Below are 11,416 nucleotides of genomic sequence, written 5' to 3' on the forward strand. Positions count from 1 at the left end.
ACAAGGACGCAGAACACATAGCAACTGTGATTAAAAAAACAAAAACATGCCATATTCTAAAGGAAGGTTGAGCCAGGCACCAACACAGAGAATCATCAGAGGGCTATCTATCACTGTCCAGTTTGACCACCTTACACCAACATTGGTACAATTACACCATGAACTGGCCTCAAGACTCCATTAATTCTAGAGCCCGACCGATATATACGCAGGACAATATTATCGGCCGTTATAAGGTATTCCCCTATCTATCGATATCGGCATTTATAATGGCCGAAAAAATAATAATAATCATAATAACAAATAAATGATTCTCATACATGAATATTTAAAAACTAAAAACGGACGGTCAACCGTGTTATGAGTGTTGGCGTTGCATAGTTTGTCCACCAGAGGGCGCTCTACAACGTCCCTGTTGGCAACACTAATTATTTTTGTTGTTATTGTGTTTTTGTACAAAGGACTTTAATTTTCATATCTTACGTTTTTAGTTTTATACATTTTATTAATCAGAACTTTAATATATTTTGATGTTCCTCTGTTCTGTTAACTAATGTTAGGGAAATCTGTTTGTTTTGTTACGTGTTTCTGGATTATTTTTTTTTTTAAATACTGTATAAATTGGCCGATATGTTGGAATATCAGATTTTTTAAAAACCAAGTATTTCTATTGATATCTGACTTAAAAATCCTTTATCGATCAGGCTCTAATTCTTATTAGATGACTCATTTCACATTTTGCCCCTTGTTATCAGTAGGTATCCCGGCTTCTTCCTATAACGCAGCACTCCAGGCTGTGTGAAGCCCCCTGGGTCATATGGACCTATCAGACAACAGGTTGTCTTAGTTTCGACAGTATCATCCATCTAGGATATGTTGTGAAAACAGGTTTGCCTCTGAAAACATGAACACTTTCTTATTTCTGTGAATTAATCGTGTGGAATACAGTATGTTTCTGCATTGAAATAAGAACATTTGCTTTTTTATGTCTCACAGGACTTGTTCTCTTCATCCTAAAGGAAGCCATTAAAAAGCCATTTTCAGAGGATTGTGGCCAGAGTGAAAATTCTCTCACCGACCCAAGACAAGTCATGCATAAACACAAGATTGCATGTGGCTTAGGTTAGATAAAGACACAGCAGAAACACTATGTGAAAACAGTAATTGAATCCTATTCATGTTATCCAACTCTCACAAATCAACCCCAGTTAAAGTCCCATAAAGTCTGAATCACAAAGTTTTTTTAAATTCAAATAGGGCGTCTTTCGAAACTAAACTTAAAGCAATATGAAATGAGTGTTTTGGGGATGTAAACAAAACTGGTACATGACTGAAGCAGATCAATTCAAAGACATGGCACATTTAGTTTACTGTAACCACAACAACAGTTACCTGCTGTTGAAACGTCATTTCTTTTTAAGTCCAGTCAACCCTTGTTAGAGATATGAGAATCATTATTATAATAATAATAATAATAACAACTGCAAAGCATGTCATGCATTAGTTTGACTAAAAGCCTATATAACTTTAATTGGCTGCTTCACTGAATCTGCCTGCACTGCCTTTATTATCGCCGCCAATAAGGTCATGTTTTCGGCTCGGATTGTTTGGTTGTCTATCAGCAGGATGACACATTTTCATAAAAACATTGGTGGAAGGGTGTAGCAAGGATCCTATTATAGTTTGGAGTGAATCTGAATCACAGAGAAGGATCCACTTATTCGTTTTCACTGTTCCAATTCAGGCAAATTCAACCAATCACCACAACTTTTCTGCAAAATTTGACCAATAACCAGAGTTTCTCGCAACCTCAACCAATCCCGGTGGTCCCACATGCCAGACTCTGTATCAGCATGTGACTCTGAGAGCCAATGACCAAGCGGGAGTGAGAACGATTTGATGTCTAACGTACGTCAGCAAATTAATTTCCTTGTTTCTGCTATGACGACAAGATGTGTGTTGTGATTTGACCATCTCGCATTCACCAACAAAAACGTATAGCGCGAGACCGTGCAAAACATTTCGGACTATTGCAACTTTTTTTTTCAACTTTTTACAAAAGCTCCCTCAAAATCAGGCATTTCGGGCCACAGCAATCTCATTAAAAGGCTGCGGAATCTTGGAGGGACTGTACAATAAAGAGAATGTGATGTGTGCACTTCATTTGTCTGTAACATATACTGTGAGGAGTGATGTCTTTGCAAGCTTCCAAACCAACACCTTGAGTCCACATGGAAATCTGTCCAGGAGGACAGAGAAATGAAAGTTTCACTGGACCAAAACCGCTTAATGACCTGAGGGATGGAAGGAATTTTGGCACTTTTCTCACTTTCATACAGTGAACTTCAGCCCCTCTCTTTGTGATCTACAGTGTTTCTTTCCTTTCTCCCCGTCTGCCTGTGAAGATTTTTTTCTCTCTGATTCTCAGTCTCTTCTATCAGCAAAAGTTCACTGAAGGTGGCGACGCTATCAGCCTGAGTTATTTCATCTGGAATTCAGTTTTGAAATCTTATTTTTCTTTGCACAAATCACTGAAGCTTTACTTACTTTACTCTACTTAAACTAGGGTAAAACAATATACCTTGTTTCGAGAAGTCTATCAGGGGATTTGAATGATTTAGAAGATCAGTGGTGGAGACAGCCATTTACATGCACACTAGTCTCGCTTTGGCAGAGTCTCCTCCAATGCGCGCCGCAGGAGGGTCTGGCTACTCCACACAGCATTCGGGCATGGGAGGAAAACGTGCTCTGGTTTAATGGCATTTCTTTAAACCAATCAGAATTGCCATGGACGCTACTAAACTCCGCACAGAGCCGCTGCAAAATAGAGAAAACTCAGATTGGACAGACAGAGGTTGTGTCTCAAATCGCGCACTTCACTTAGTGCACTTACAGACAGTACACTTCGTGCACTACGTACTATCTTGCATAGTGCGTAAATTTTGACAGAGGAGTGTTGTTTCAAATTGCGCACTACCATGTGCACTTACCGGAAATGACGATCACATTTCATCCCTTCTTCTTCTGTACAATTGGGGAATTTCCCCAGGAGAGCATTCCCAGTCTGCTGTGAGTTTCGCGAAAAATTATTCTGCTTTGTTTTTGAATTTTAACAAAAATAAATGTGATATATTTGCTCCGTGTCACGCCAGGATACGATTGCGACACCGCCGTCATGTCACACCCCCCCATTAGCTGAAAACCAGTAACACAACAACTGTACGTAAATTCGTTGTTGTTACTGCACTCTTAATTCATTAATTATACTATCTTTGCAGTCCACTCTTATGTATATACTCATGTTCTTGCTCTAAAAATAAGTCACGTTATTATTCATTCATTACGTTACTGTTCATTCTAATGCTAAATGCTGAACGGTTTCATGAGGACATCCTTGTTGCCCATAGATAAGACTGTTGTTATGAAGCATTACCCCTTAAACTTACCTATAGACAAAAACATAAGTACATCTTTTTATAAGTTGTATTTTTGTTTCTAAATGGTCTTCATACAGTGACAATACAATAGTGAAAGCAGAGGTAACAGAATTGACATTTAAATAGATCCATTCCTTTATATTCATTATATGCTTGCTACAGTCATGCAACGTGTACTACAAAAGATAACAAAGTTAAATACTTTTAATATAATTTTATTTTAAAAATGTGCTTGTAGTTCTGCAGGCTCCCCCCCAGGCCGTAGCTAGTCTGATGGGGATAGGGACATGAGGGGGGAGCAGACTCTCCAGGGGATCCTTCTACGGTCTGATGGCCATCGTCACCCCTAAATGACGGCCCTCTATTCCTCGTTTGTCCCTGAAGAGAAGGGTTATACAGGATATACATCAGGTGGAGGCAGTATAAACAGTATATACATCAGGTGGAGGCAGTATAAACAGTATATACATCAGGTGGAGGCAGTATAAACAGTATCAGGTGGAGGCAGTATATACAGGATATACATCAGGTGGAGGCAGTATATACAGGATATACATCAGGTGGAGGCAGTATAAACAGTAAATACATCAGGTGGAGGCAGTATAAACAGTATCAGGTGGAGGCAGTATATACAGGATATACATCAGGTGGAGGCAGTATATACAGGATATACATCAGGTGGAGGCAGTATAAACAGTAAATACATCAGGTGGAGGCAGTATAAACAGTATATACATCAGGTGGAGGCAGTAAGTGTAAAATAACAGTATCAGGTGGAGGCAGTATATACAGGATATACATCAGGTGGAGGCAGTATATACAGGATATACATCAGGTGGAGGCCAGTTAAAACAGTTATACATCAGGTGGAGGCAGTATAAACAGTATATACATCAGGTGGAGGCAGTATATACAGGATATACATCAGGTGGAGGCAGTATAAACAGTATATACATCAGGTGGAGGCAGTATAAACAGTATATACATCAGGTGGAGGCAGTATAAACAGTATCAGGTGGAGGCAGTATATACAGGATATACATCAGGTGGAGGCAGTATATACAGGATATACATCAGGTGGAGGCAGTATAAACAGTAATAAATCAGGTGGAGGCCAGTATTATAAACAGTATCAGGTGGAGGCAGTATAACAGTATACATCAGGTGGAGGCAGTATATACAGGAATATACATCAGGTGGAGGGCAGTATAAACAGTAATACATCAGGTGGAGGCAGTATAACAGTAATACACAGTGAGGCGTATAAACAGTATCAGGTGGAGGCAGTTATACAGAATAATCAGGTGGAGGGCAGTAGTATATACAGGATAACATCAGGTGGAGGCAGTATAAAACAGTATATACATCAGGTGGAGGCAGTAAAACAGTAATAAATCGGTGGAGGCAAGTATATACAGGATTACATAGGTGGGGGCAGTATAAACAGTATATACATCAGGTGGAGGCAGTATAGTATAAACAGTATAACATCAGGTGGAGGCAGTATGAAACAGTTATCAGGTGGAGGCAGAGTCAGTATATACAGGATATACTTCAGGTGGAGGCAGTATAACAGGATATACATCAGTGGAGGCAGTATAAACAGTATATACATCAGGTGGAGGCAGTAACAGCAGATACGTTTTAACATTAGCGTCCGCTACTGTTAAAGTTCCCGGCAGACAATCAGCGATAGCTGTTTTGCTGAGAACGCTCACAGCGGATTGGTACAACTTGTTAAGATCATACATATACCACTAAAATCTCCTACAATGGGACGAAAGTTTAACACAACCAACAATATACTACAACACATGTAACGTTAGCTTATAACTATTTGCCAATATGGTAAAACTGCCGCTTTTCGTACTAAGGTTGGCTTGCTAGCACGTCAAATTACGGTACTAATAAATGTTATATTTCGTGGTACAAAAATCATTATCGACTGTAAAATTAACCAAATATACATTTACAAGTGGCTTATATGTATAGCAACGTTCAACTTTGTATTGCTCCGTCGGTCTTGCTATCGCGGTCTTCGGCCGCCGCTATCAAAAGTTTTTCAACGGTTGTTAGCTCCGCCCCCTCCGCTACGTGCCAGATGGCGACCGTTGAGTGTGGAAAGTGTCCATTGATCTACACTTAACTTGTGACCGGTTTGAGTGCACCATCCGGGTATTTAAGTGCACTGCATTGACCAATGTGAACGCACTATGTACTCAAATAGTTAGTATTTAGTACAGAAGTGTGCGATTTTAGACACAGCCAGAGTCTAGCTAGCTGTCAAGATTACCCTTGAAAAATTGATATGTAAATGTAGTTAGTGTCACTTCAGTGGTAATGTCCAGTTCCCACTATTGAACTTTTTGAAAGTTTTGGAGCTTGCTGACAAAGGTAAAGCGCCAGAGGGTTTGTTACACGGAACCATCTGAGAAGTCATTGGAAAGTGTTTGGAGAAGGGCAGGCACTTTAAAAAACTACCTGGCAGGTGACTGGATAAACCACCTGTCAGCCAACAGTTGGGACTCTCATGCACATTTGCGTTTCCTTGGATGGTATCGAAATGTCCCGCTCTACTCCACCTCTGATTGGCTAGTACCGGTTACGTTCGTTGGTTGGATTGCTGAGGTTTAGGCATGAGCAGTGAGATTGGTTAGGATTGGGCTAGGAATACCAGGCTAAGCTAATCAGAAGCAGAGTAAGGCAGAGTAGGGCTGGACATTTCTTTGCCATTGCTAGGACATTTCTTTGCCATTGTTAGGGAACCGAAATCTGTGACCGTCACACAACTAAACGACACCCGGAGCTGCCAGTAGCTCCACACCTGACGTTGATTGGTGCGGTAAGCTGGTAGGTTGGACCCCGACATGTGACACATGATTCTCTCGTGACATTGCGATAATCCAGCTGCCGATCACTTTGTGCCATCTAGAAAGAATTATGTGTTTAATGGCTTTTCATGCACTTGAGCGACTCACATTCAATCTCACCAGGCCTTCAGGCTATGAGAAAAAGTAGATAAACACATGGTTAATGAATTTATCAGAATAGAAAACCTCATCATGAACTAGTTTACAGTTTAAAGTGGGAAACATATGAAAGTAGTTTTAACTGTAGATATTCCTTTTTCTTAAAGCATTGATACTAATGACAAACCCATAGTGAATCACACGCTGTTCTTACGTCATAACACTGAAACACACGTCTGTCGCCAGCAGAGGTATAAGTGGCTTAACCTCAGGCCAAGTTTAATTTGAGTTGAGAGGTTAAGTGGCTGAAATTGGAGCTCAGCAGATAATCTGTTCAAAACGTATTCCTGTTAGGGGAAATGTAAGACGGTGTTCTCCTCACACGGGTCTATAACCTTTGAAGGAGGGGCCATACTTTTTTCTGCTAAAACACCAACAAGCACACTGCTTGCTTCGTCTCCTTTGTTTAATTTACAGAAGATCCAAAGAAAGAAATTTGCTGCACTTGTCACGTCTGCATTGGTTTATTTGGCTGGCCAATAGGGTTGAGCGGTAACACGGTAATACGGTATACCGCAGGGTCTTAAAAATAGCAATAGTATCAGTTTCAATACTGCCATTAAAACAAATGCAATGCACTTATTTAGGAGACAAATAATTTATTTAATGCCTAAACACTCTTGTGTGGTTGTCATCACATGACAGTGTGGAGGAGAGGTGGGAGGGGGGGGGGGGTGACCTGGTCTGGAAGAAGAACAGGACTTCTGCAGTTTGGCAACATTTGGGGAGAGGTGTTTCAGTATTAGTGTTTGGTTTGCACTTTCTGAACTGTGGAGGCATAAACCAACAGTTTGGGGACGCCTTCTGAGCCTCACGTCATAATTTTTAATAAGTCACGGTAATACGGTATACCGCGGTAAAATAGGAAGGAGGTTTGACGCTATTAAATTTGGATACTGCCAAACTCTACTGGTCGACGTTTTGTTTACAAAAAACATAGTAGTAAAGTGAGAGGAGTGCATAGCGCTTAAATATAAATCATGGCTACATGATGATCCTCAGCTGTTTTGGAGGCGTGTCTATTATCAAAACTTCAAATATCTAATTAACCACAAGATGTTTTTTAAATGTCACTACAAGGGATTTAAAATCTGATGAGAGAACTGAAAAAACCTGACTGGAAAGGAACTCTAGTGAGTTCTTATAAATCTGGATAATAGACTGTAGCTGGAGGCAGAGTCTGATTTAAAATTGTCTTGCCATTCCATCATTTTTAACGGCGTCTTCCTGTCTTTGGAACACAGACACAAGGAGACGACGGAAACAAGATCAAATAAAGCCCTTCAGTTATGAGACAATGAAAAAGATGGAGGATCATTTCACATAGTGAGACTCCTCCACACAAGTGTCAGCGAACAAGGACACCACACCGTCACTAGGGAATTTCAACTAATCTAAAATTCCTCCTTAAATGCCCCGAGGTATCAGAGCTGTAATCCGGGCTTTTTTTGTGATTCCTTTATGGAGAAAGGTCAGCCGCCAGAGGCCAACAGTCCCGCTGCAATCTGGCTGCAAGGCCCACTTTCAAAGGCATGCTTCAGACGGGACGTGCACCACAGAGTGACAGCGGCGGCACGCCCCGAGCATTCACCCGTGTAGTTCATTAGCTAAATATCAGTGGACATCTGTTTAATGGGCGGGCTGTTACTACATCTTACCTAATCAGAGTGTTCCTCTGGGAAATCATCCTGAGGAGTTAGAGACGCCATCAAACAGCAGCGTACCTGCCATCCGCAGCGCCGCTCCATCATCGGCGTAATTAGGATCTCAGTGAAAGGGAGCCACATGCTGACAGCTTCTTTATTATTTTATTTTATGAGCGGGAGGAAGATATACAGCTGATATAATGCTCTTGTTCATTTCATTTTGAGGCTTTGATGCTCCTAGGCAGCGGTCAGATAGCCTGTGTCGGCCGTCAGGCGGTCAATCAAAAACGCATGTCTCCGATTATCAGGACGCTTTTTGGAAGTTTGCAGATCATCTGAATCTGCGTTATATTTGTTTTATGTGATAACCGATTTTAATGATTAACAATGATAAAAAACTGTGTCTGTCCCCCTGCTTCGGTTTTACTCAGCACTGAGTCCCCAAACCCTCCCCCCCCCCCCCCCCCCCCCCCCCCCCCCCCCCACACCCAAAACACACCACACAAACTACTATCCAACTCTCTGTTACTGGAGATTATGTTGAAAGTTTCTCATTTATTAAATAATTTCTAACATTCCAAAAATCTTCAATCTGAGTCGATGGATAAATTAGAGATGTGGGAGGTGATTCAGAGGTCTGCTACCTGGCTGAAATACTGCCAGGTAAGCATATAAATTCAATTAGACCATTTATTTTCAGAACCCTTGTGTTGTCTTGCCGTCAACCATTAAAACAAATAATTTGTTGTCCCTATCTCAATGTCACTTTTTCCAACATTGTAATCACTTTTTCTGAATTTTATTTCCTGATTTTTCCATATGTTTCGTCACTTTTTCAATCGTTTGGGTGCTTATTTTTGACGTTTTTCCACACTTTTGATAGGGCGGGACTTTTTCATCTTTTTTTGTTGTTGATTTCTTAACGTTTTGTCATGTTATTATTATTATTGTTGTTAAATTGTCAGCACTTTATTAACATCCCATATTGTCTGACATGAAAAAAACTTTGAATACGGGTCAAATTTGACCCAAGGACAACATGAGCGTTAAGAGACATTTGAAAAAACAAATAATTGTTTTTTTTGTGTTAATTCTTGCCTTTGCAAGATAGTGAATTCTTATAAGGACAAACGGTATTCACGGTTGGACAACTAATCAACGCCGTGGCAGATCTGAACAAACACTAGTGATTGAATTGGACCAGCTTTCATACACTAGGAGGGCCACAAGGAAAGCCCGACGCAAGTGTCTTTAATAGTTTAACACCAACGCAGATGTTAATTTCCGCGCCCACGTCGTTTAAATAGCAAATGCACCTGTGCCTATCTGGGCGCCCATGGGCGTGCTGGTCTTACAGGGAGGTGCGTTCAGCTGCATTCTGGGCGTATTGCTTTCTTGTTGCAGCGGGAAGTGATCCCGCCATTGACCATCAAAAAACCTTGTCTGATGTCAATAGCGCATTAGTAAAATGGGCATGGGCTCATGCACAGAGTGCGAACACTATGGTTGTTACACACAAATTCAAAAGATTACATATAAAATTATTACGGTGCAAATCCTCCATCATGACAGCAATGCACTAAGGTACAAATGCGCCTGGCTTTTAAAGGGAATGGGAGAGGACACTCTGATTGGTTGATTGCATGTTACGCCCAGAACACACCTATGATTAATGAAGACACTAAGGACAACCCTTTTGAACCATGCGCCCGGCGCACAGACCCATTTTTCTGCCATCAAACTAGTAAAATTGGATTTTGACATGCCCTAAACGCACCTGCGCCAGGCGCTTCACGCCGTGCGCTTAGATGGCTAAAATAGGGCCCGGAGTGTTTCTGCTTGGTAAAAACAAAGCAAAAATAAGTCTATGTCTCTGCAACCTTGAACACTATGAGCAGAATATTGATATCCTGGCCACATCACAACAGTGACACCCAAAGCACAGGTATATATATATATATATATATATATATATATATATATATATATATATATATATATATATATATTGTTGCCTCCTGTGTGAACACCCTGCACTGGCGTGTGACTGCTGTCAAACTACACCAAAGAGTTCTATAACATTCAGGCAAAGGAAAGGAGACGAGACAGTCTTAGAGTCTCTGGTGGACTGTAAAAGGAGGAATCAAGATGAAAGTCCACTTTATGGCAATTCCAGGTGCCTTTAAATCTCCACAGACAGACTGCAATTGTTAAATCCATTAGCAGCCCAGAAGAGTGGGACAAAAAAAAACAACCCAAAAGATATGTGCATCCAGGTTTGTTTTGGCTGTTGGCAGTGAGACAGTGCAGTCCAACGAGTTAAACATGTCAGCCATGAATTAGGAATGTGTGATCAAAGATGCTGCACTGCACAAACTTATTTGCTTTTCCCCCATGTTCACGTCAACTTCTAATAAACAAAAACTGCAATGTCAGTCGTCATAGGACATGTGTTTTTCAAACATAAAGGTGATTGAATCAAATGTTAAGTGGCTCCAACTCTGTTCCCTCCATGTGCTGGGATGGTTCCGTCATGTTCTCCCACAGTACTCTGGAGCTCTGGAGAGGCTTTCACAAGCCCCGCACAGATTATAAATCCTACAGAGCTTCTCATGGCCGCCGTCCAAGGAAAACGCTCCCAGTGCACATGGCGTGAAAACTGATCTCCTCCAGTTCATGTGAACACATTGTACAGCTCGCACGGTAAGATAGTCGAAGAACTATTGAGTCCAATCATGAACTAGACTGGCATGTTCAAAAAAGGAAAAATATTCTTAAATAAAAAAATCACACTTCCTGTCCTTGTGAGAAGTCAAAACACCAAGGCAGTGGTATGAATCACTGAAATAACAATCTCAGCGATTACACTTTGAATTTCTAATTTGCTGAAATTAGGCTCAGCAAAACCTCATTCAGGAAGAAATCTATGCTTCACATTTATCTCTCTCTCCCAACCTCATCAGCTGCATTGTCATCAGCTGAATGTGCGCGTTTAAAGCTTTCATGCCTCTTGCGTTTAGCGCGGTGCCAATTTGACGCTAACGTTGCCTGTGCTACTGTGCGCGGAGGGTCTGATTGCCGAGCCGCGCACCTCCACTATTTTATAACAGTGTTGAGATGATTGGGCTTTGAGCCACTCTGACCGCAATCAGTATGAAAGACCAGACCATGTGTGCCAAATTAGCTTTTACTCTTCTAGTTACCTACCCGATTTTGGCTCAACTCAATCTCCAGGGTTTTCCTCCAAAAAGTTGTTTAGCCTGGTGGCAAGTGTCGTTTTTGGAGAACAGTCCGGCTTGGACCA

Source organism: Etheostoma spectabile, chromosome 18 (assembly GCF_008692095.1).
Source record: "Etheostoma spectabile isolate EspeVRDwgs_2016 chromosome 18, UIUC_Espe_1.0, whole genome shotgun sequence".
NCBI lineage: Eukaryota > Metazoa > Chordata > Actinopteri > Perciformes > Percidae > Etheostoma > Etheostoma spectabile.